The 21,553-nt window shown below is 46.1% G+C and overlaps 1 long non-coding RNA gene and 1 pseudogene across 1 annotated transcript in view; both read left to right on the top strand.

Moving 5' to 3' along the window:
* The first annotated feature begins 5,927 nt into the window (after positions 1-5,927).
* LOC138581516 (5.8S ribosomal RNA) lies at positions 5,928-6,072 on the top strand (annotated as a pseudogene).
* Positions 6,073-9,010: 2,938 nt separating this feature from the next.
* LOC138581347 (uncharacterized) overlaps positions 9,011-21,553 on the top strand; it is a 93,434-nt gene continuing 80,891 nt past the window's right edge. Inside the window, exon 1 of the long non-coding RNA XR_011304523.1 lies at positions 9,011-9,090. This is a non-coding gene — a long non-coding RNA (uncharacterized lncRNA). The remainder of the gene's footprint in view (positions 9,091-21,553) is intronic.

Here is a 21,553-nt window from a genome sequence, read left to right as displayed (position 1 = left end):
CTGAACATAATTTCCCTGCACATCATATTTACATAACATCGTCTGTTTATGACAAACATAAGTGCAACCAACAATTGAAACAATATAGCCTTGAAAAGTGTAAAGACATTATAAACTTCAATTCCCATAATACCCATGGTACTGGGACAAGGAAGAGGAGAGATGAGTCAATGTGGAACAACCTTAAACCAAATGTGCAGACTAGTTGTTCTAATAATTATCAGCTGTGCAGGAGATTTAAAATGGTGTGCCTTACTATGCACAAGAGAGTGACACGAGAGGAGGAGACGGTCGCTGTCTGAAGGAAGAAGAGGAGCAGAAAGCCATGGAGGATGTGAAGTGGTTGACGAGCCCCAAAGCAGAGCCACTGAAATGAGCTGCTCTGGAGGAGAGAGATGCTCATCTGCACCTGTACGACTCTGGTGGAAGGTACCGGCTGCAAGACCCAACGAGACGCAGTCTTTCAGAACGGTCGAGGTTCCACTGGTGGCGGCACAGAAGACCGATGCAGGAACCACTACAGACTCTATGCAATGGGGGCAATCGACCCGGTGACCGAGCGTCATTACAGCCACATGTTCACCCGGTGAGTCAACCAGAAGGATTTGGGGGCCCCCGGAAGTGTTGTGAAGATGAAGGACACATGGGGAGGAATTTTGAACGCAGACCAAGTAGTACATAAAGGCAAAAAAGGGTACAATTCTCCACACATGAGATGTAAGTTTGGGGAAACCTGGAACCCACATTGCCACCAGCCAAGAGAAATTGATGGAAAGACAGACGGGCAAAAAGGGGACCATTCTCCACACATAAGATGTCAGTTTGGGGTAACCTGGAACCCTCATTGCCACCAGCCAAGAGAAATTTGAAGGAAAGACAGAAGGGCAAAAAGGGTAAAATTCTCCTCACATGAGATGTCCATTTTGGGAAACCTGGGACCCACGTTGCCACCAGCCAAGAGAAAGTGAAGGAAATACAGACAGGCTAAAAGAGTACAATTCTCCTCACATGAGATGCCAGTTTACGGAAACCTGGAACCCACACTGCCATTAGTCATGAGACTTTAAACAAGAGACAGAAGGGCAAAGAGGGTACAATTATCCTCACATGAGATTTCAGTTTTAGGAAACCTGGAACCCAGATTGCCACAAGCAAAGTAACATTAACAATTGTGTATAAAGTGAAACCATTCCTGGCAGGTGAGTGAGCTGGGAAACAAATGGTTGTGTTAAAGTAAAAACCATGCAAAGAAACATTAACAATTGTGTAAAAAGTGAAACCATTCCTGGCAGGCGTGTGAGCCTGGGAAAGGAACACATTGTGTGGAGAAAGAAGCATTCCTGGCAGGTGAGTAAACCAGGAAAGGAGCAGTTGCTTTAAAGAAGAAAAACTATGTGATTATAAAGAGTGTGAAGATATTTGCTTTACCATTGTGGCAAACTATTGTACAACAAGAGAGACTTGCTTTGCCATTCTGACAAGAGTATTCTATGAGACAGACTTTTATTACATCCTTTGGAGTAATCATTTTGGCATCTTGAAATGAACACTTTGTGAGAGAAACAGTTGTTTTGGAAAAAGTATTCTATGGCAAAGACTGTTATTACATCCTTCTGAGCAATCATTTTGACTTCTTGAAAGGAATACGTTGTGAAAGAAACAGTTGCTTTGGTTTTGAAACAGTGTTTCATGGAAGTGACATTTGTTTGCCACTTTGAGAAACGTGTGGGATGAAAGAGACAATTCACATTGAACTGAATAGAATATTGGTGGAACAGAACTCTTTCAAACGTCTTCCTGAATTGATCCAGGGGAAGGGAGTCCCACTCTGGGTACAAGGATCACTTTTTTGAGTTACAGTTTTGAACTGTTGCACATTCATGTTGAACTGGAAACAGACACAATTTCCTTGAACACTTTGATTGTATATGTTGGTGTGAGGATGTAGGAATCAGGACAGGAGGCTGTATTTATGCTTAGATAATACTTTATTTTCTTAATGTTCACGAAGTCCTCTGTGTCCATAAACAAACAATAATGGTACTTCGAGGCAGTTACTTCACTGCGCTCAAAGTCTTGGAGTCAGACTGCTCCTCTTGAGTCTCCTCCTACTCATCGAGCCCGGGTAGGCCCACCAGTCGCTTCCTCTCTCCTCTCCAGCCTTCTGCAATTAAGCAACACAGGAGAATCTGCGTTACTCCTTTTATCCACGGTGCTAGGCTTGGCCCTAAACCAATCAGAGATGGTTCCTGCCACCCCCGCCCTGATAGGCTGATTACTTGAGGGCCCTATCATTACAAGATGAGCTGCCGTCCCCATTCCCTCTCCAGCTGCATCAGTGTGAGGGCCGGGACCTCCCTCTCCACCCCTGTGTTCATCCAGGCCATGACGCTCATGCAGCTCTCTCCGGTTATAGGTCAAAGGATCGACAACTAAAGGATCGAATGGTCAAAGGGTCGACACCAAAGGAAGGACCGAAAACAAAAGGATCGAAAATATATATATATATTTTTTTGGGGGGTCCCCTCCCCAACCCCCATTTTTGTAGTAAAACCCACTTTTTTTCCCTAAACGAAAACCCCCAAAAAATGTAATTTAAAAAAAAATTTCAATCCTTTTGTTTTCGGTCCTTTGGTGTTGATCCTTTGACCATTCGACCCGTTGTAGTCGACCCTTTGACCGGACACCGCTCCCTCCCACTCCAGGCTCCACCTCCGGAGTGCCGTGAGCCATTAGGAGCTTCCCCCCTCCTCCACCATGCGAGCCGCCAGGTCCGTCCCCCTGTGTGGGCGCCTCTCCAACTGAGACGTGGTGGCCATGTAGGCCGTGCTCGCCGGCTGCACAGGTAATGAGGGTTGCAGCAAGGTTGTTACTTGGCTTACCACCCTCCCCCCGGTGTTGGTCCGACATTGTTTCTCTTTTCATGCCGCCGGACCCCACTGGAGTAGGAGGGCAGTCCTTCCCAAGCAGTTCGATGCGAGCGCGGTAAGGGTAGACCCCACCCTGCTGTTGCCGAACTCGGCTTCAGAGTTGCTGCTGTTGCCAAACTCGGCTTCAGAGTTGGCGGTGCTTCCCATGCACTTGCGCCCTCCACAATCCTATCAGCTACAATGCCAGCGTCTGCACCGTCCACCTCTCCCTCACAGAGGGTAAGATATATTTTGGACAAAACGTTGACTTTCTTTAGTTTTAGTTTGCTAGATGGGGACATTCTTGTTAGGAAAGGGACAGATAGGCCTTTATCCCAATCCCTTTTATTTTTTATAAACATGGTAAATGTTGAGAAAAGTAAAACTTTGCGTTCGTCAGAGCAGCAGAGCAGCGCTGCAGCTCCCCAGTGATCAGATCAGAGTGGATGGGGTAAGGTGGGGCTAGCCCATTGCCATCACATGACGTTGCAGGCCAAGTAAGCCATGATGTTTGCCCCTTTTCCACCAAGCACATTTCTCCAACAGTTCTGAATGACCGCTCCACGGGGTGCCGACCCACTGTCACCACGCTTGTGGCGGCACGCTGCAAAACCCCTCATACTTTAAGTTTTGTTGGACCCAGCTGATCCCTCTCACCCCTCCAAGTGGCAGAGCAGGCTGGGCTGCCGGTGCCCGTGTGGCTGTCCTGTCCACACACGTCCAAGCATCTGGGCATGCTCTGATGCTCGGGTCCCACAAACCACAGAGCGTGTAAAGGCCAGCCTGAGAGGGGCATGCTGCTCTCTGGTTCCCACTTTCTAGCAGGCGAGGCAACATGGATGATCCTGGCAGTAGCATATGCTTGACTCAAAAATTAAGCTATGCATGCGTAAGTACAAACAGTGAAACTGAAAATGGCTCATTAAATCAGATAAAGTTCCTTTAATTGCTGTTACTTGGATAACTGTAGTAATTCTAGAGCTGGTACATGCCGACGAGCACTGATCTCCCAGTATGCATGCGTTTATCAGCCCAAGACCAATCCGTGCATGCACGCCCGCTTTGGTGACTCTAGATAAACTCAGCCTGATTTCACGTCCCCATGATGGCAATGATACATTCTTATCTCTGCCCTATGAACTTTTCTGTGCCTACCATGGGGACCATGTACAATGGGGATCAGGGTTCGGTTCCGAACGGGGAACCTGAGAAATGGCTACCACATCCAAGAAAAGCATCTGGCATGCAAATTACCCACTCCTGACTTGGGGAGGTAGTGATAAAAAATAACAATACAGGACTCTTCGCGGCCCCGTAATTGAAATGAGTATTCTTTAAATCCTTTAACGTGGATCCTTTGGAGGGCAAGTCTGATGCCTGCAGCAGAAGTAATTCCAGCTCCAATAGCTATATTAAAGTTGCTGCATTTAAAAAGCTCATAGTTGGTTCTTGGGATTGAGCTGGCAGTCCGCCGCGAGGTGAGCTACCACCTGTCCCAGCCCCTGCCTTTTGACCCCCCTTTGAAGCTTTTGACTGAGTTCCCCTGGAGGTCCAAAGCGTTTACTTTGAAAATAATGTGAGTGTTCAAATCAGGCTGATCACCTGAATACTGCTACCAGTAATAAAGGAATAAGACTTGGTTCTATTTTTTTGGTTTTCGGAACCTTTCAGCCACACGAGATCGAACAATAACAGATCTGTGATGCCCTAAAATGACTGGGGCTGACGTGCGCTACACTGAATGGATCACTGTGTTTCTACCCTTCACTGACAGGTGTGGGTAACCCGCCGAAGCACAGTTATGATAGGGATTGGGGATTTCAATTATTTCCCATGAAGGAGGAATTCCCATTAAGCTTGCATCTATTAGGTCCCTGCCATTTCTACCCACCGCCCATCACTATTACTGATTGGATGGTTTTGTGAGGTCCTCAGAGCGGCCCCACTGGGTTCGCAATGGCTCTGGCGGAGCGCCGAGAGGACAGTCAAACTTGATTATCTAGAGAAAGTAGAAGTCGCAACATCGTTTCAATAGGTAAACCTGTGGAAGGATCATTAATGGCAGAGCAGCTGAAGGGAGAACCATGGGCTCGACCTCAGTTGTGACCCAGACATGCACACCCACTGCCTGGGGCACCCCACACACTCCAGCCTAGCGAGTGGAGTGTTCCAAAGCCGGGGCGCATGGGGGACCAGGCGCTGAGGCTTGGATACCCTTCCTGGAAGGGCCCTGGCCCAGCAGATGGATGGGGCCATCCGGTAGGGTTGGCTTAACTTGCTGGGAGAACACCCTCCCACATACACAAGAGAGAGAGGGCCCCAATTGGTCCCTTCTCCGAACTGGCACCAAGCTGGCATGCTGGGCGGGTGCTCATCTCCTACCCCATCCCACCAGTGAGCGGTTTGATCTTATTGGGGCCTGGTCAGTCGAAAAATCCCTAGCCGGGTAAAGTGGGACTTGGGAGAAACCTGTCTGTTTTCAAAGGACACATCCTCAGGTGGATTGGGCCTGACACTCCAGCCGAGCTCTGACCCATAGCAAAGCCGGGCCTACTTGATGGGCGGCTGTAGAGGTCCAGCCACCCACCACCTTGGGTGAGCAATGGCCAGATTTGCTGGTGCAGTAGGTGAAATTCTCTCATCTCCAGTTACCTAGAGCTTGACCCCATGTGGCTCTGCTGGGGTTTGAAGCCTCTAGCGATCCCACTGACCTCCTGCTGCCTCTATCCTTCCTCTCCCTCTTTTGAAGAGTGGGAAGTGGCTGCTGTGTGTCCAGGTTGGCTGGCAGCGGAGCAGCCTGCCTCAGGTGTTGTGGGAAGGCTCGCAAACTGCTGCAGATGGCGGGAGGGCTTACCGGGCAGAGCGCCTGGAACCCTTTTTTAAAACCTGATGCTCTTGACCGACTCCCAAGTGGGGAAGATAGACTGGGGGCTGGGTCTTATTGCTGCACGCAAGACTTCTCCCACCCCCAGCCTCTCCTACACCGGTAGGTCAGGCTGATGTCTGACAGTTCCCTGTGACTCTTGGTGGTAAATCACTCGTCGATGAAGAACGCAGCTAGCTGAGAGGGTCAGTGTGAATTGCAGGACACATTGATCAACGAAACCTTGAACGCATCTTGCGGCCCCAGGTTCCTCCCGGGGCTGTGCCTGTCTGAGACTCGCTTGAACGTCAGTCATCTGGGGGCCCTCCCCACTGCACAGCTGGGGCCATTGCAGCTACCATATTCTGTGTGCCTCCCAAGCAGCACTGTGAAAGTATCCATGGTGTGGAGGCTTGTTGCTGGTGCGTCATCGCCTCCCCTCATGCGGCATGAAAGGCCATGTGCCCAGAGTGCCCCCCGGTTGGCCAAACACCCATCACACCTCCCCCGGGGTAGCTGGCCATGCCACCTGTGGCTGTCTGTGGAGTCCTGCGTGGGACAGCTTTGAAACGCAGGCCTTTGTGTCTCAGTCTGTCGAGCACTTCTCCGGAGGCGGACTTCATCGCAGATCGGGACAGTTCACACTCTGCTGTGCCAGAGGTGCAGGGCTGGGGCAACCCTCACAACCCCATGCCCAGGGCCGGCTACCCGGGCTTCGGCTCTTGCCTGTGACCTCCAATCAGCTATGGCGACCCGCTGAATTTAAGAATATTACTAAGTGAAGGAAAATAAATGAATCGAAGGGCCCAGTGTCGTATACCCATCCGGGTAGCCAACAAGGACCATAGGTGAAAGTTGAAAAGAACTTTGAAGAGAGTTCAAGAGGGCGTGAAACGATTGAGAGGTAAATGGGTGTGGTCCATGCAGCCTGCCTGGACGATATAACACTGTGGACAGGTTGTTCGCCAGAACAGCGGATCCCCTCGCGAGATCGCCATGCAGGCGCACCCACCCCTAAAAGGGCACATTTCATCCATGGCTGTGCACCGCAACAAGCTTTGGGTCAGCTGGGAAGGCCCCGAGGAGCAGATGGCTCTCTGCTCCAGGAGAAATTCTTACAGTCCTCTAGATGCAGTGCTGAGGGAGATTGACTGCAACAGCCCCCTATTCTGGCAACCACAAAGGGCACCAGAGGTCTGTGGTGATGTTGGCTATCCACCGGACCTGTCTTGGCACACAGATCAAGGAGTCTAAAATGTGCATGCGTCAAAGGGCCAACCGAACCCTGTGCCACAATGAATGTGAGGGCCGGTGCCCACTGGCTGAGGTGGGATCCCATCATGGCAGGCGCACCACCAGTCAGTCTCACCAGCTCTTTCAAAGAGAGGGAGCATGTGAGACGGGACCCGAAAGATGAGATGGTAAACTATGCCCGGGCAGGGCAAAGACAGAGGAAACTGATGTGCAAATCTGTCTTCCGACCTGGGCATAGGAGCAAAAGACTAATCAAACCATGCAGTAGTTAGTTCCCGCCGAAGTTTCCCTCAGGATAGCTGGCTGTCGGAAACACCAGTTTCATTTGGTAAAGTGAATGATTAGAGGTTTGGGCTGAAAGAATCTCATCCAATTCTCAAGCTTTACATGGTTAAGAAGCCAGGCTCACTGGTGTGCAGCTCGGCATCGAATTTGAGTGACCAGTGGGCCACTGTTGGTAAGCAGAATGGGTGCTTCATGATTAACTGAATGCTGGGTTAAGGCACCCGATGCAGACGTTCATCAGTCTCCAGAAGAGGTGTATGTTGATATAGACAGCAGGACAGCAGCCATGGAAGTCAGAAATCTGCTAAGGACTGCATAACAACTCACCTGTCGAATCAACCATCTCTGAAAATGGATGGCGCTGGAGCATCAGGCCCATATCCGGTGGTTGCCTGCACTGATAGTCGCAAGGGCTAAGCCACGATGAGTAGGAGAGCCAGTGCGGTGTGCACAGAAGTTCGAGACGAAGGCCTGGGTGGAGCTGCCACAGGTGCAGATCTTGGTGGTAGTAGCAAATATTCAAATGAGATCTTCGAAGGCCGAAATGGAGAAGGGTTCCATTTAGGTCAGTCGGTCCTAAGGTATGGGCCATAACTGTTACGAAGGGCTGGGCAATGGCCTCCACTGTCCTCAGCTGATCGAAAGGGTCAGGTTCAGAACCCCATACCCAGAGTGGTGGAGACATGCACCCTGTGTCCAGTGTCCAGTGCGGTAATGCAAATGATCCTGGAAAAGCCGGCTGGAGCCCCCGGGAGTGTGCTCTTTTCTTGTGAAGGGCAAGGCATTATGGGTTCACCTCTAGAGAGGGGTTGAGCCTTGGAAAGTGTTGCAGTTCTGGCTGTGTTCGGTGAGCTCTTGCTGGTCCTTGAAAATCTGGGGGAGATGGTGTAAATCTTCCGCCGGGCCACACCCATATCGGCAGCAGGTTTCCAAGGTAAGCTCTGACATGTTGAATCAATGTAGGGAAAAGGTGTTATTTAGCCAGGCTGGCTTGAGGTGCTGCCCCTGCCTACGGGCAGAAGCCCCCAATGTGGGCCGGATGTTGCCATGCCGAGCAGCGGTCACAGAGCACCCCTAAAGGGGCCCCAGACTTCTCCCAAGGGCTAAGCTCTAATGCCTCGAGGCCAGAGTCCCAGGTGGCCCTGTCCGTTGCATCCCTCTTCCCCCAACCATGGTCACCCAGCAGCCAATATGGGCGTGAGGGCATCCCGGCTCTGCCAAGATTTCGAGATCCATATATGACACCTCGAGACAGTCCTGTTTTTTGCTTCGAGTTGCATGCTGGAATATGTTGGTTTGTTTTTCCCATTGTAAGGATGTGCCTAAAAGTCCCAGCACAAACTGGCTCAAAGAGTCTCCCATGGAACTCAGAAACTTGATAGCTTGACAGAGGCACTGGGGATTTCATGCTGGAACAATGCTTCTGTCACACCATTGATTGAATAGGCATTTGGTTATGTTTTACAAATCTAGACTTACTTTCTGAAATAAAACAATTACCCCATCTTGTTAGAGAGCAGTCATTTTTCAAACACCAGCTTGATCATTCAATTTTGAACTATTATCTGCGGAATATACCGGCAAATAGGGAGAATAGTCCTATCTATTTGTATTCCAAAAAGTAAAATATAGGACTACATTACATGTCGTCCATGCTGTGGTGATCTAAAACATCACTGTTTAACCTGTTTTCTTCTTCAGATGGGAATTCGCAAGCAATTCTTTCCCACTCCATCGCCAGACTTGTCGGATTACCTCTCGGATTCCTTCAAGAAAGAGGTACAGTGATTTCTATTGTTCTTTTTCATACTCAGCTGAAGCCAAGAAATGCAAGAGCACATTTGTTCTAATTTAGAAATGAGCGCTGCCTTCAGAACCTATATAATGTAATCATGGGTTATACAACATTAATCATCAATGTTTTCTCACACATGCTGAGGTCTGTACAGTGACTTGTATATATCCTTCATTAACCTTTATTACATAATGGACACTTTTGTCTTTCCAAAGACAGGTTAATGTTGACTTTTTAAAGTTGGCCTTACAGTTTTTATTGTATTTTTCCCCTGGTGAATATCATGAAACATTTCCTGCCACAATAATGTTCACAATCATGAATAATCCTGTTGGGTTATCCAAAATGTGTTCAAAATCATAATTCCAAATTAAAATAAAATGTCACTGCTTTAAATGTGGGGATCATAGGCTTTCGAGCGTATACCTTGTCACCACTGGGCGGGTGCCTTATTGTGTGACCATGAACCTGTTGTTGGAAACAAAGGCAAACATCAAAATGTTCAGAGCAGTACTCGACTCCTCCTGTGAGTGGGAAATCCACTTGGAATTCCCACTCATCTCTCTTTTGGGGTTTTGTGATTTGCAGACATATTTATGTTTTCAAGCACCCTGCGGGGTGGCTACTGCTCCTTCTCCCACAGAATTAAGTAGGAAAGACTGTCTACCACTTGACAGTGCTGTGCACTTATTAAGTGTACGTGCCTCTCCCCCGACTACCCACATCCTGGTACAAAACATAAACAGCCCTTCTGAAGGACAAGCTGGTGGAAGTACACCATCTTTCCAAACAGCACACAATGCATAGTAGAGGCAGATTTGAATTCTTACCCCAGGTGAGAGTAATTGTGGCAAGGTGTTCTCCTCCACTGCAAATACACGTCAGTAGAAATAGAAAACAATGTAACAACATGGGCGATGACCACCAAGCCTGCTTCTGACCCCTTCAATGCACTGAATCCTGGACTGAGTACTGGATGACCTACGCATGTTGACCGACGATGGAGGAACAGGTGCCCATATCCTTCTTAACCCATCAGTGGCTTTCGATACAGTACACCACTATATCCTTCTTACCCATTTATCTAACATTGGTACCCAAGCAACCTCCTTAACCTGGTTCACCTACTCTCTCTCCCAACATTGTCAATCAGTTTCCCTCCCACCCTACCATTCCAATCCACAACCTCTCTGCTGCAGAGTCCCCCAGGGGTCTTCCGTTTCCTTCCTTTTCCCTCCTTTTGCCTCCTTTTCTTCATCACCTACCTGGGTTCCCTCGCCCATCTTATCCACATCTTTGGCCTCACCTTTTACTCATATTCTAATGAAACCCATATCCTGGAGGGACTGGATGGATCCCTTTATGCCACAGCTGGCATTCTGCAATGCTGCATGACTGCTATACACCACTGGATTTAAAACAATTGGATTAAACTCAGGTGAGATGAAACAGAGATTCTCATTCTAAGCCACCGCACTGCCCTCTGCCAGGCCTCGACCTGACTGCCATCCCTCAGCCCTTGACACCATCTCCACTCAAGTAGTAAAACACCTGAGCTTATCCATCCATGCAGACCGCTCACTAACCACTCAGATAAATGCTTTTGTCAGCGCCTGCTACTTACACCTTCGATCCCTCAACAAAATGTTTCGCTCTCTAATGATCCCCCAACTGCAATGAATGTCCTAATCTACAGATTGGACTAAGGGAACAGTGAATAACTTTGCTTTCCTTCTGTTCAACTTTACAAACTGGCAAGCATTCAAAACGCGGCTGCCCACCTCCTGCTGCACCTCAGCATAGCCGATCACATTGCTCCCATTGCTGTATCTTCATTGGCTCCCCTCCACAAATGGACCTCCATTAAAATCCCTCTGCATCACTCATCTCACCTTCATTAACATCGGTCTCACTTTCTTCATCTCAAGGTTTAACCAATAGCTCCTTGCCAGAAACCTCAGCCCTTCTTCCAATTCGCTACTCGCCCCCCCACACCCCCTTTCAAAAAATCCAGAACTGGCGGAAGAGCATTTTTTACTATAACTTGCCCCTGAAGCTTAAGAATATTCCTTACTACCACTCCTTCTGTGGAACCCTGAAAACCTGCCAGCAAAAGTAGACCCATCACCGTGCCCCATCTATTTGGATCCTTCAGTGTTGAGAGTCTTCCCAGATGATGAGCACTGCTCTTTACAAATACCAAGAATAAATAACAAGGAAACACTCTTGACAAAGCCAAAATGTCTTGATTTATTGTATGCGTTTTTTATCATCATTATCATTTTGAGTATCCTTTAGGGAAAATTGTCCATCAGACAAAAATCGAAAATTCATTAGACAATAGCAAATAACAATTGACAATTAGAAAATGTGTCTAAACAGGCTAAATCATTAAAATATGTACTCTGTACAAAGTAAGCACAGCAAAAAAGCCACAGATGTTCTATGCAATACCCATGCTCTCCTGAGGAAGTTAGCTATTGCAAAAAGAATATACGTCTGCTCAAGACCAGTGATATGATATGGCATTTTACACAAGTGTTTCAAGGCCACTATTATCACCCTGACTCCACTACCTTATGCCAAATACTCCTTTCTTATCCTGCCATATGGCGGACAGAGAAACAGGAAATGCAAACGGTCTAGCTCACTATCAATATAATATGGACAGGTATAAGCTGAATTTGTTTCCCACGACTTTGTCACTGATGCTAAGGGACAAATGCCCAATCGAAAATGTAAGTGCTGTTTTCACTTAAAAAGGCTCAAAACTATCAAACTAGTGTTTAAAACAAAAGAAAAACAACTTGTTTCTCAAACGAGAACAAGAATTCACACTAGTCATGAGGATTTCTACCATTTTGATTTGTTCACAACCTTTCTATGCTGATTTCCTTTTAATCATAACAATACTTGTAATCTATAAAATGTATCCCACATATAGCCTAAATTAATATTCCCTGCCTTATCTTTCACACTATTTAGCCAAGTCTCTGGGTGAATGGTGACATCTTTCAGGGAACCCCGGTATTCTGCCAAACACAGTGACTTTCAAATCTTAGTCCAATGTAGCACAGGCCCAATAGGGAGATATCTGGCAATTCCCAGCACCCCCCAGCGGAAGCTGCAGTAAAATATTCAGGGTATATCCCTCAGAAGCCCATTCTCACTTATCTCTAGACAATCAGTGTTGACATGCCCCCAGACTTCGGACCCTCAGTCACAGGACAGCAGCTAAACCTTTGGCTCTATAAGCAAACAAAGTAGGGCTTATTGCCTATCCCCCAAAATATTTTGGGAAAAAACGAGTCGCCACCACTTTGCCTATTCACCAGGCAAGCTTCTCTTCGAGAGCTGGTGGGTCCAAGAGTATCTGTCATTGCAAGAAATTCCTAGATAATCAAAAACTTAAACAGTTTCATTTGTTTCATCGGTTAACTCGAGGTTATGGCTCAGTGGCTTATATGGGTTGCAAGCTAAAGTTCTTACACAACTCACTAAATCTGTCCAATTGCTTTTGTGCACCTGTAAGGCGTTTTCAATATTAAGACAGTCATCTGCAAATCAGTGGTGTAACACAAAATGTGGGGGCCCCGCTGCGAGCCATGCTGAGGGCCCAACCCCAACTCGGCAACAAATCACAGTTCATGCCACACTCTGGGTCAGCCTAGATTACCACGCTTGCGCACTACGCACAAACGTGCTGCTGCAGGGGTACGCCTCACACTGCACTAGGAGAAAGATATAAATATGTGTTTTAATGCATTATACAGCACAATTTCCGAAAAGAATTGGCCAAAAGGCCACAGCGTTTGCAATTGTTTTGTAGGGTAATACCAATCCAAAAAGCCAATGCATGCACATCACCAACAGTGATCAGGAATATCAATGGTATAATTAATATAATGCTTTGCTATTAAAAATGCCATGCCACAGTGAAAACATGTCCATCTTGCTGCACAATGTAGACCAGTCTAGACACATAATAACATATCACAGTAAAGCATGCCAGGCCACATTTAGACATACCTAGACTGGTTGCACCAAAATGCCAGTCGAAGCAATAAGACTTATCATGGTTATTTTATTACAGATGCCCAGCAAAATATACAATGCTGCAGTAAGAAACAGCTAGACTGGCAACACCCACATGCCAGTCTAGCCAGGTAATTACACTTAGCAGGACTGCTTTATCAGAGATACCCAGTTACAAAAAAAGTAAATCCAAATTAAGAAATGACTAGACTGGCTGCACCAAAATGCCTCTCTTGCCACTAATACCACATATCATGCCTGCTTAGCCTTGACATGGATGACCATTACGATTTCTTGCACAATCCCTGTACCAACCCCCATGCATTCCTTCTCCCTACCACCCCCTGCCCCAACCCCCAAAATCAGCTTCTCGGCCCAGAATTACCTCCACATCCATTTTCCTTGTCCCAGTGCTTGCATATGAGGCTTCTTGCCTCATAGGTAAGTACTGAGATGAGGAAGAGTGGCACTAGGAGTAATGAAGATTTCACGTAACTAAGCCAGGCCTTACCTCCATGACCCTCTACCTCATCCCAGTACTTGTGTATGAGTCAAAGTGCCTCATACACAAGTACTGGGATGAGGAAGAATAGGTCTATGAGTAATGAAGATTACCAATAAGTAACCAAGGGATTAAACACAAGTAGTGGCACCATACCACTGAGCTAACTGGGCTTCAGCCCTCCCCCTCACACTTCCCCTCTTGAAATTTTGGGCCTTGTTGACTCGACCTGGCTGACTACAGAGCCGTTGCTGGACAGAACAGGACACAGATGTTAAACGACCTCTGGGTTTCGCTATTAACAAAGGCCCAGCAATTAATAAAGTAAAGCATTTCAATGTTAGTGCTTGCATTCAAATGCATAATTCTTTAGGCAATTTAAATATTGATTTGGGTTTAGTACTTGCATGCCAGGGAAGTGATTGGAAGGGTAGAGAGGGGACATGAGACCGCTTATTCTCACAGCACTCCATATGTGGGTGCTTTCTGACATAAAGGAGAAAGTTAACTGCTTGTAACATTGAAGATGCACTAGAATAATCTCATTAGAATGCATAAAGAAGTTAAATGCCCCATACAAATATGTTTGCCCCTCCCCCACCGCCCGTGAAGTTAGCACCCCTCCCAACATTTGAAGGGTTAGCACCCAACCCGCCTAAAATGTAGGTTTTATTGCACCCCTGAACACAAGCACACACCATTCATCATACATACACATGCACACACAGCCACCCATACATTTAAGTGTGTACCCTTTCACCATACAGGCAAAACGAGGCAGTCACCCATACATTTAAGTGTGCACCCTTTCAACATACACTCACACAGACAGCCACCTATACATTAAAGTGTGCACCCTTTCACCATACACTCACAGAGAAAGCCACCTATACATTTAAGTGTGCACCCTTTCACCATACACTCACACAGGCAGCCACCTATACAGTTAATGGGTTTGAGGGGAGCTCTATTACTTCAAAAAGAAATGGCTTCTTTTGAAATCACTTCAACTTCATAAAGAAATTATTTCCGTTAACCCTTTAAGTGCCATTGTTTCCCCCACCCCTCCCAGTGGCACGGGTTTTTTTTAAAATCGCGGTACCCACCACAAAACCCGCCCAACATTTCCCCCGTCATTAACCCCTTAAGTGCCACCGACGAGCCGGCTCGTCGGTGGCAACCTGGAGCGTTTTTTACCGACGAGCCGGCTCGTCGGTGGCATTTAAGAGGTTAAGGATCGAACCATAATGGAAATAATTTCTTTATGAAGGCAGAGTGACTTCAAAACGAAACTATTTCTTTTTGGAAGTCATAGAGCTCCACCACCCCATGACATGAAGGCCTCCAGCCTAGAGGCTTCCATGTCATGGGGTGAGTGGAGCCCTCAGACTTCAAAAAGAAATAGTTTCTTTTTGTAGTCACTTTGCCTTCATAAAGACATGATTTCTGTTACCCTGTTAGTCCAAGGGGCCCCTTCCCAGGACATGTGGTGGCGGGGCCCGAGCATCGTGAGGGATGCTTGGAGCCCTTTACGCCAGTGCTCCAAATAGTAGTGCCCCAAATTACATCCACCTAATTTAGGGGCATTGCCATTCAATGTTTGAGTTTCTGTAGACACATCAATATAATAAATATAATGCATGAATAAATAAATCATTAACAAAGCAGCAGTAATCTTTGCGTACCCCTTTCTGTACAATAAATGATTATAGCTTCCCTCCACTCAGTCCACAACTTACCGAAGTTCAATTTTCTCAATGAAGGCCTTTAAAATGGTCCACAAAAGGGGATGTCTTTAAATCAATAAAGTGTAAATGTGGCTCCATGGGAAGTGCCGTCCTATGTCAATGGTTTGTGTTCTTGTTGTGCTGGCATATGCGCTGCAGGTCCCGCATGGGGTGTGGCCTGTTGGTGCTGCCTGATTCCACAATATGTTGGGTTTGGAGGGGTTTGGTTCTTTGTATGTGTGGATCAGTGTGTCACGTAGGTTTTTTCTTCTTTTTATAGCAAATCTGGGTGTCTGCAGATTGGTTCCTCCTACATTTAAAATCAGCCACAGTTTTAACACTTCCTTTTTGATTTTGTTCACCATGGGTGAGAAGCTCAATACTGCAGTTATCTTGTCATTTTGTTCCTTTCGTTTCCCATGTTGTTCAAGTGTGATGTCTCTCTAAATGTTCTTGGCTTTTTTTCTGGCCTGATTTATGATCTGTTTTCGGTAGCCACGATCTTGGTCTGTTGTTTACTGTGTTTTCATAACAAACACAGAGAGATTGGCAACAAGTTTAGCAAAATATTTGCTGTACATAGAAAACGAATACATTGGAAACTATTTCATTTGTAAAGCAGATGACACGTTTTTGTAGCTAATGTGACATGTGTCTTTTAACGAAAAACTCTGAAATAATTCTACTAGACAAGTGACAGGGCAAGCTTTTATATCTATCACCTCACCCTAGATAAGTGGACCATCAGTGCTACCTTGGGGTAATAAATACATGAGGGCTTAGTTTAGTTGGTAGGAGGGCTAGATAGGCAGAATCCATATATTTGGTGAATATGTAAAAGACTATAAATTATATTACCTGAGGGGAGAAGGGAAAACATCTAGTTCCTTCACCCCTTCCATGGTGGCCATTTCCTTTGTTTACTATGGCAGCCACGGAAAGGGAAAAACAGACTACGTTTCCCAGTCCGCGGCAGGCATTTAAAAAAAAAAAAAATTTCAACTGCGAAACACAACACGTCTCAAAAAAGCCCACCATTAGTACCCCGGTGTAACGTGCTGGGTACTAATGGCGATAGGCCCCTTGTCAGCGGCCCATTACTGCGTTTGGTAATGGCCCGCCGTTTCAGGGCTTATTGCCTACATAATTCTGTCTTAGCTTCCCTGCCATCTTTGTCGTAATAAATGTCACACCTTTTTCCATAGCATATTTGTTTATTGATGGGTGAGTTTGTGTGTGTGCTTACAAACAGGAGAGACTGCAGCTGAGTAGATGGTGTGTGAGGGAATGGGTGAGAGGGTGGATGGATAGGTAGATGAGCGAGCTGAAAAATTAAAGGGTGAATACATGGATGTATGAGCAAGTGACTCAATGTGCGATTGCATAGATGAATAAATGAATGAATGAATGAATGAATGAATGAGTGAGTGCTGAGTGATTGAGTGGAAGGGCTATTGGGTGGGTGAGCTGGCGAGTTTGTAGATTAGCTAGCTACAGTTATGTAGGCTTGTAAACATGTGACTAAAGAGATGTTTACACACATACACACGCATTTGCGCACACAACTCTTTTTAATTTTGACTGTACGATGGAATGAAAGCCTATGAGCCAAAACTATTGTCATAGGAAGTAAAGATAGGATAGAGATGGCATGTGATGAGGGACACACAGCCTGCCGGTGTTGTTTGGCTAATTACCCACCCAGTGTCTGCCCCTGACCATGCTAGTTCTTCTGGCCCTTGCAACCCACGACGGGCCCCTCCCCGCCAAAAAACACATCCCATTGGCATCTCTTTGAGCTACCTCTGTAAAAAGTAACTTCAGATTAGATTCTGTCAATGGCCTGCCAGCATTATTTCAAAGCAGTCTCCTGAGATTGAGTGGCCTAATTGGAGCTGCTAATGAGCGAGCACGGGACGGTATTCGTCTACGCTTACCCATCTTGATCATATATGTACTGTATCACTTGTATCATTTGTTGTAAGTTACCTCTGTTTCGTAATAGCCTGTGTCAGGCACTGTAACTAAGTTTCGAGTCCACTTGTATTGTTGCGCCCAGCTGCCCAAGGGCTTGGAGCGCATTATCAAATAAACAAACAAACAAATAATGGCTACTAATGTAATTAAAATGTCCTAACCAAGTGTTCCTTCAGCCACTTAATTTCTGAGCAGTGTGTGCGCCCTTGCTGCAGAAGTTCTGTTAAAAACAACCACCTGGAGCCCTCTCCATATGATTATACCAATGTAAGATCATATAACATATAAAGATGCATACACTTAAATAGAACGGGCTTCTTTGGTATTGGTATTATTAAAATGTAATAACAGACCCTCACGGAGCAGCGCTTTGCACTTCAGCCCGGTAGGTGATGTTGGGAAAAGCACACCAGGCAGCAAAGCTTTCACATTCCTTCGTCATTCTGAAAAATTAATTATTTCGTGTCAGCAGAAATCATTGTTTATTTTCATTTTGCCTTTGGTGCCAATGCATGTGTGTCTTGAAGCACATTTTCAAATGGATACAAATGCCACACACCGGAGAATGTTCATGGGGATTGGGACATAATGTTTAGGACTGACAAATAAATGCTGAAAAATGCAGTCAACAATCTTAGGAAAAGCGTGCTGGTGAAGACGGAGACTATCCCGAAGACCCTACAACCGACCGAACTCACCAGAACATACCGAGTCCGAGTCAAAAGACAAACAGCTTTACTCTGCCCTTTTTGTTAAACACGTTTGGATGGCACTTGCCCCACTACTGCAGCGTTGCTGCTTTGTAGACAGATTTTGTACTATGCCAATGCAGTAGCACTTGTTTATCTATTTATGCATAATCCCTTCTTCTCATTCCATGAATTTTCTTCTGGATGTTCCACCACCTACCCTGGGTATACATCTCCTCTTGCCCCATCTGCCCTTAGCTAAATAACACCTGCCATAGGCCATTCAACCCCAGATGGGTTGGATAGGCTGAATGTAAGTACTTTGACGAGGAGGAGTAGGACTAGGGGTAATGAAGATTACTTGGAAGAAATCCCTGCATTACTTTCATGTCCCTCTTGCGCGTCCTAGTACTTACTTTTGAGGAATACCAAATGTAGACATAAAAGGGCCTAGGAAAAACCACACCCAGACACCTGATGCCGAGTTGCAGAACTTAACAACCCAGACACAAGGGCACCTGCCTCTTGAATGTGCAGTTTCAAACTGTAGGGCTATCAAAGGTGTTAGGGACTGCCCAATCAGTAGCACTTAACATCCTGGATTGACACCCGTTGCGTTTTGGCCCCAAAAGGCTGTCATAGCTTTGTTGATAAACCCTGAGCTTGTGACATCCTGCGATCGCTCCACATAAGCCAAGATTGCCCCCTGTACATCTAGCATACTTCATTCAGCCCCTTCTGAGGTGGAGGGGTTAGGGAGGGATGAAAGGGCTATCTCCCGAGAGCTGTGAACCTTCTATCCACTTTGTATAGGAGGGGTGGGTTGAATCTGAGAAACAGGGTCTGGACGAATTAATAGATGGGGAGCCCTGCAAGAGAGGTCATAGATTTCCCACATTCTCCTGGCAGATGTGATTGTCACCGGAAATACTGCTTTAATGGTTAAAATCTGGGGTAGGTAGATCACAACAGCTCAATCAAAAAGAGCTGATTGCTGGGTCCTAAAAACAGAGCAAAATTCCACGGAGGCAGCCCAGACGCCAGGCCCAAACCATTCTTTTAAAAAATTGATAATCAACGTCCTCTGGATCCCCAACTCTGCATGCCTAAAGGTGCGGATGGCAGTTCACTGAGCCTTGTGGTTAGAAACAGTCACCCCCATACTGAAGCCTCCCTGCAACATCTGGAAGATGGAGGCTGCAGGACATAGGAATGATGGCAATTCCTTCTTAGTACACTAACCCTTCAGACTAATCCGATGCCTGCCAGTTTGGGGACTAGGAATACTATTGAACATACACAATTCTCTGGGTACTTCCCTAATGGTCTTTTTCTGAAGCAGTTCCAGGGCATCCTGGGTCATCTGTTTTTTTCTGGCCACTCTGGGGCAGGGAGTACGAATGGCCTCTGATAGAATTGGGGGGTGAGCGAAACCCTAGCCTGTATCCCTCTGGTGACCACCTTGTTTACCCAGGGATCTCCCTTAGCAGGTGAAGATACACATCTGTTTGTCTGAGTCTTTCTTTGAGTTTCCGAGCATGGTTGTCGGGTGTAAATACTTTATGAATTCAACAAATTACCAATCATTTCTGTACTTCAAGGGGACTTCTGATCCAAGGGATTTTTGCTAGGAATTAGTATGCCAGGCTCTGAGTTGAAGGTCGCGAGAACCAGCTAAAGTGGATTGCAATGCCATTGCCGATACCTTGACCCTGTCATATGCCAAAACAGTCAAGAATTGCACGTGTGCCTGATATACTATATGATAGGTCCATGGTGAGCCCCATACACATCAGCTCGGAGAAGGATTTTAAATCGACAATGGCAGTTTCAACTATGTATGATGAGAATGTTGCTACTCGAAGAGGCAACCATCCATCACTTGTCCAACTCTCTATGCCTTTTCCAGGATCTCATCCACATTCCTATCCATATGGTCCTTGTCAAAACTCCTTGCTTGTAGCTGTGTCTAATGGCAGAGAATTATCCGATTACATGGAACCCCATAAGATGCTCAACCTCGATCAAAAGAAGGATACCGCTTTATTGGCCCATATTAATCCTTTTGATCCTTATCCAGGACTAGGACATTTCCAAAGAATCAGAGGAAGACGCAGTCAAGGAATAGGAAAGGGAAATCTAAGCTTGCTAATGCCCCCTCCTTCTTCCTTAATTGTCCTTGAAGAGCTCCATCACATTCGCTCAGATATTTTGGAGAGCTTCTAATTTTCCCAGGAGAAGGAAGAATCAGGCTCCTGATATTGCCATTTCTATGCCTCCCCATGTTCGCATGAGCATCGACTATACCAGTGAAAACAGTGACCAGAAATGCGCCTCTTAATGCGGGTTCCATTCCCTGTCTGTATGTAGCCAAGGGAACCAACCAATACCCTGGCAATCACACAAACAGTCTTTACGAATGTGCCTTCTCCCCCTTCTCCTTACCGCTGCCCCAGGCCAGCTACCACCAACCAGTGCTACGTTGTGGAAGGCTGCGTTGCTGCCCTGCGGTCCCGGTGTCTCCCTTTTATCTCGTACCCATTCTCAGCAACTGCACCTTCTTTATGATTGCTGCGACTAGGGGTCCATGCCGTAGTTCTACATTGGCTTGGCTCCTTTCCTTTTTTTAAAAACTTTTTTTATTTATTTGTTAGTTTGTTACAAACTTTTACAAAATGAAATTCACAGTGTTACATACTCTCCTCAATTGACATCACAGTTTTACAGTTCGTCTTCGAGTTTTCATGATGAACACTGACACGATGTTCTACAGAATCAGTTTAAAATGTCTTCCAATAATGTTGTCAGGGCAAAGATTAGTTTTAAGTTTTGTCCACAGCAAACTATTTCCCACCAGTCTTCTCTGTTTAGCAGGGGTCTTTCCAAGATTAAGTTTCCCAAATATTGTGTTCTTAAGTTTCTCAGAGACGGATAATATAACGTTAAGTGTTGTAAGGTTTCAACTGCGTTGCAGCATAGGCATCAATTTCCGTCTTTGAAGATCTTTATTCTTGGGCTCTTCAATATCTCTTTTGTGTGAAATAAGTTCATTCGGAACCTCATCAATAGATTTCGATGATGCGGTCTGGGGAATTTTTCTAGATATTTATGCAAGGTGTTTATCGGTTTTACTTGTTTGCTTATGTTTTCAAATAACCTGTGTTTCTGTTCAATGGTCTCGGACCAATCTCGGTTCCATAGTTTTTTTTTACTGCATCAGGATGTGTTTTCAATGCCAGCGTAGAGGCTTCAAGATCTTCTAAGATTTGTATACATCGATCAGTCCATTTTTTAAAAATTGGTTCCTCGCTGTGTTTGCTTTCTAAACTGAATTAGCGTCTGGTCCATGATTAATTTTCTGAAGAGAGAGAGCGACCCCCATGTCACTCTTGCATTCATAGAGATCAGGCTCAGTTCATATTTTATGATGACTCTGGGAACAGATCTTGGAACAGGTAGTATTGTCCTCCAGAAATTGCTTTCCAGGGTTGACCACAGTTTCCAAGAACTGCTCAGG

Source organism: Ambystoma mexicanum, chromosome 3p (genome assembly GCF_040938575.1).
Source record: "Ambystoma mexicanum isolate Mex_15411 chromosome 3p, UKY_AmexF1_1, whole genome shotgun sequence".
In the NCBI taxonomy this organism is placed as follows: domain Eukaryota; kingdom Metazoa; phylum Chordata; class Amphibia; order Caudata; family Ambystomatidae; genus Ambystoma; species Ambystoma mexicanum.
Note: the sequence above shows the minus strand (reverse complement) of the source record. Positions and strands in the feature narration are given on the sequence as shown.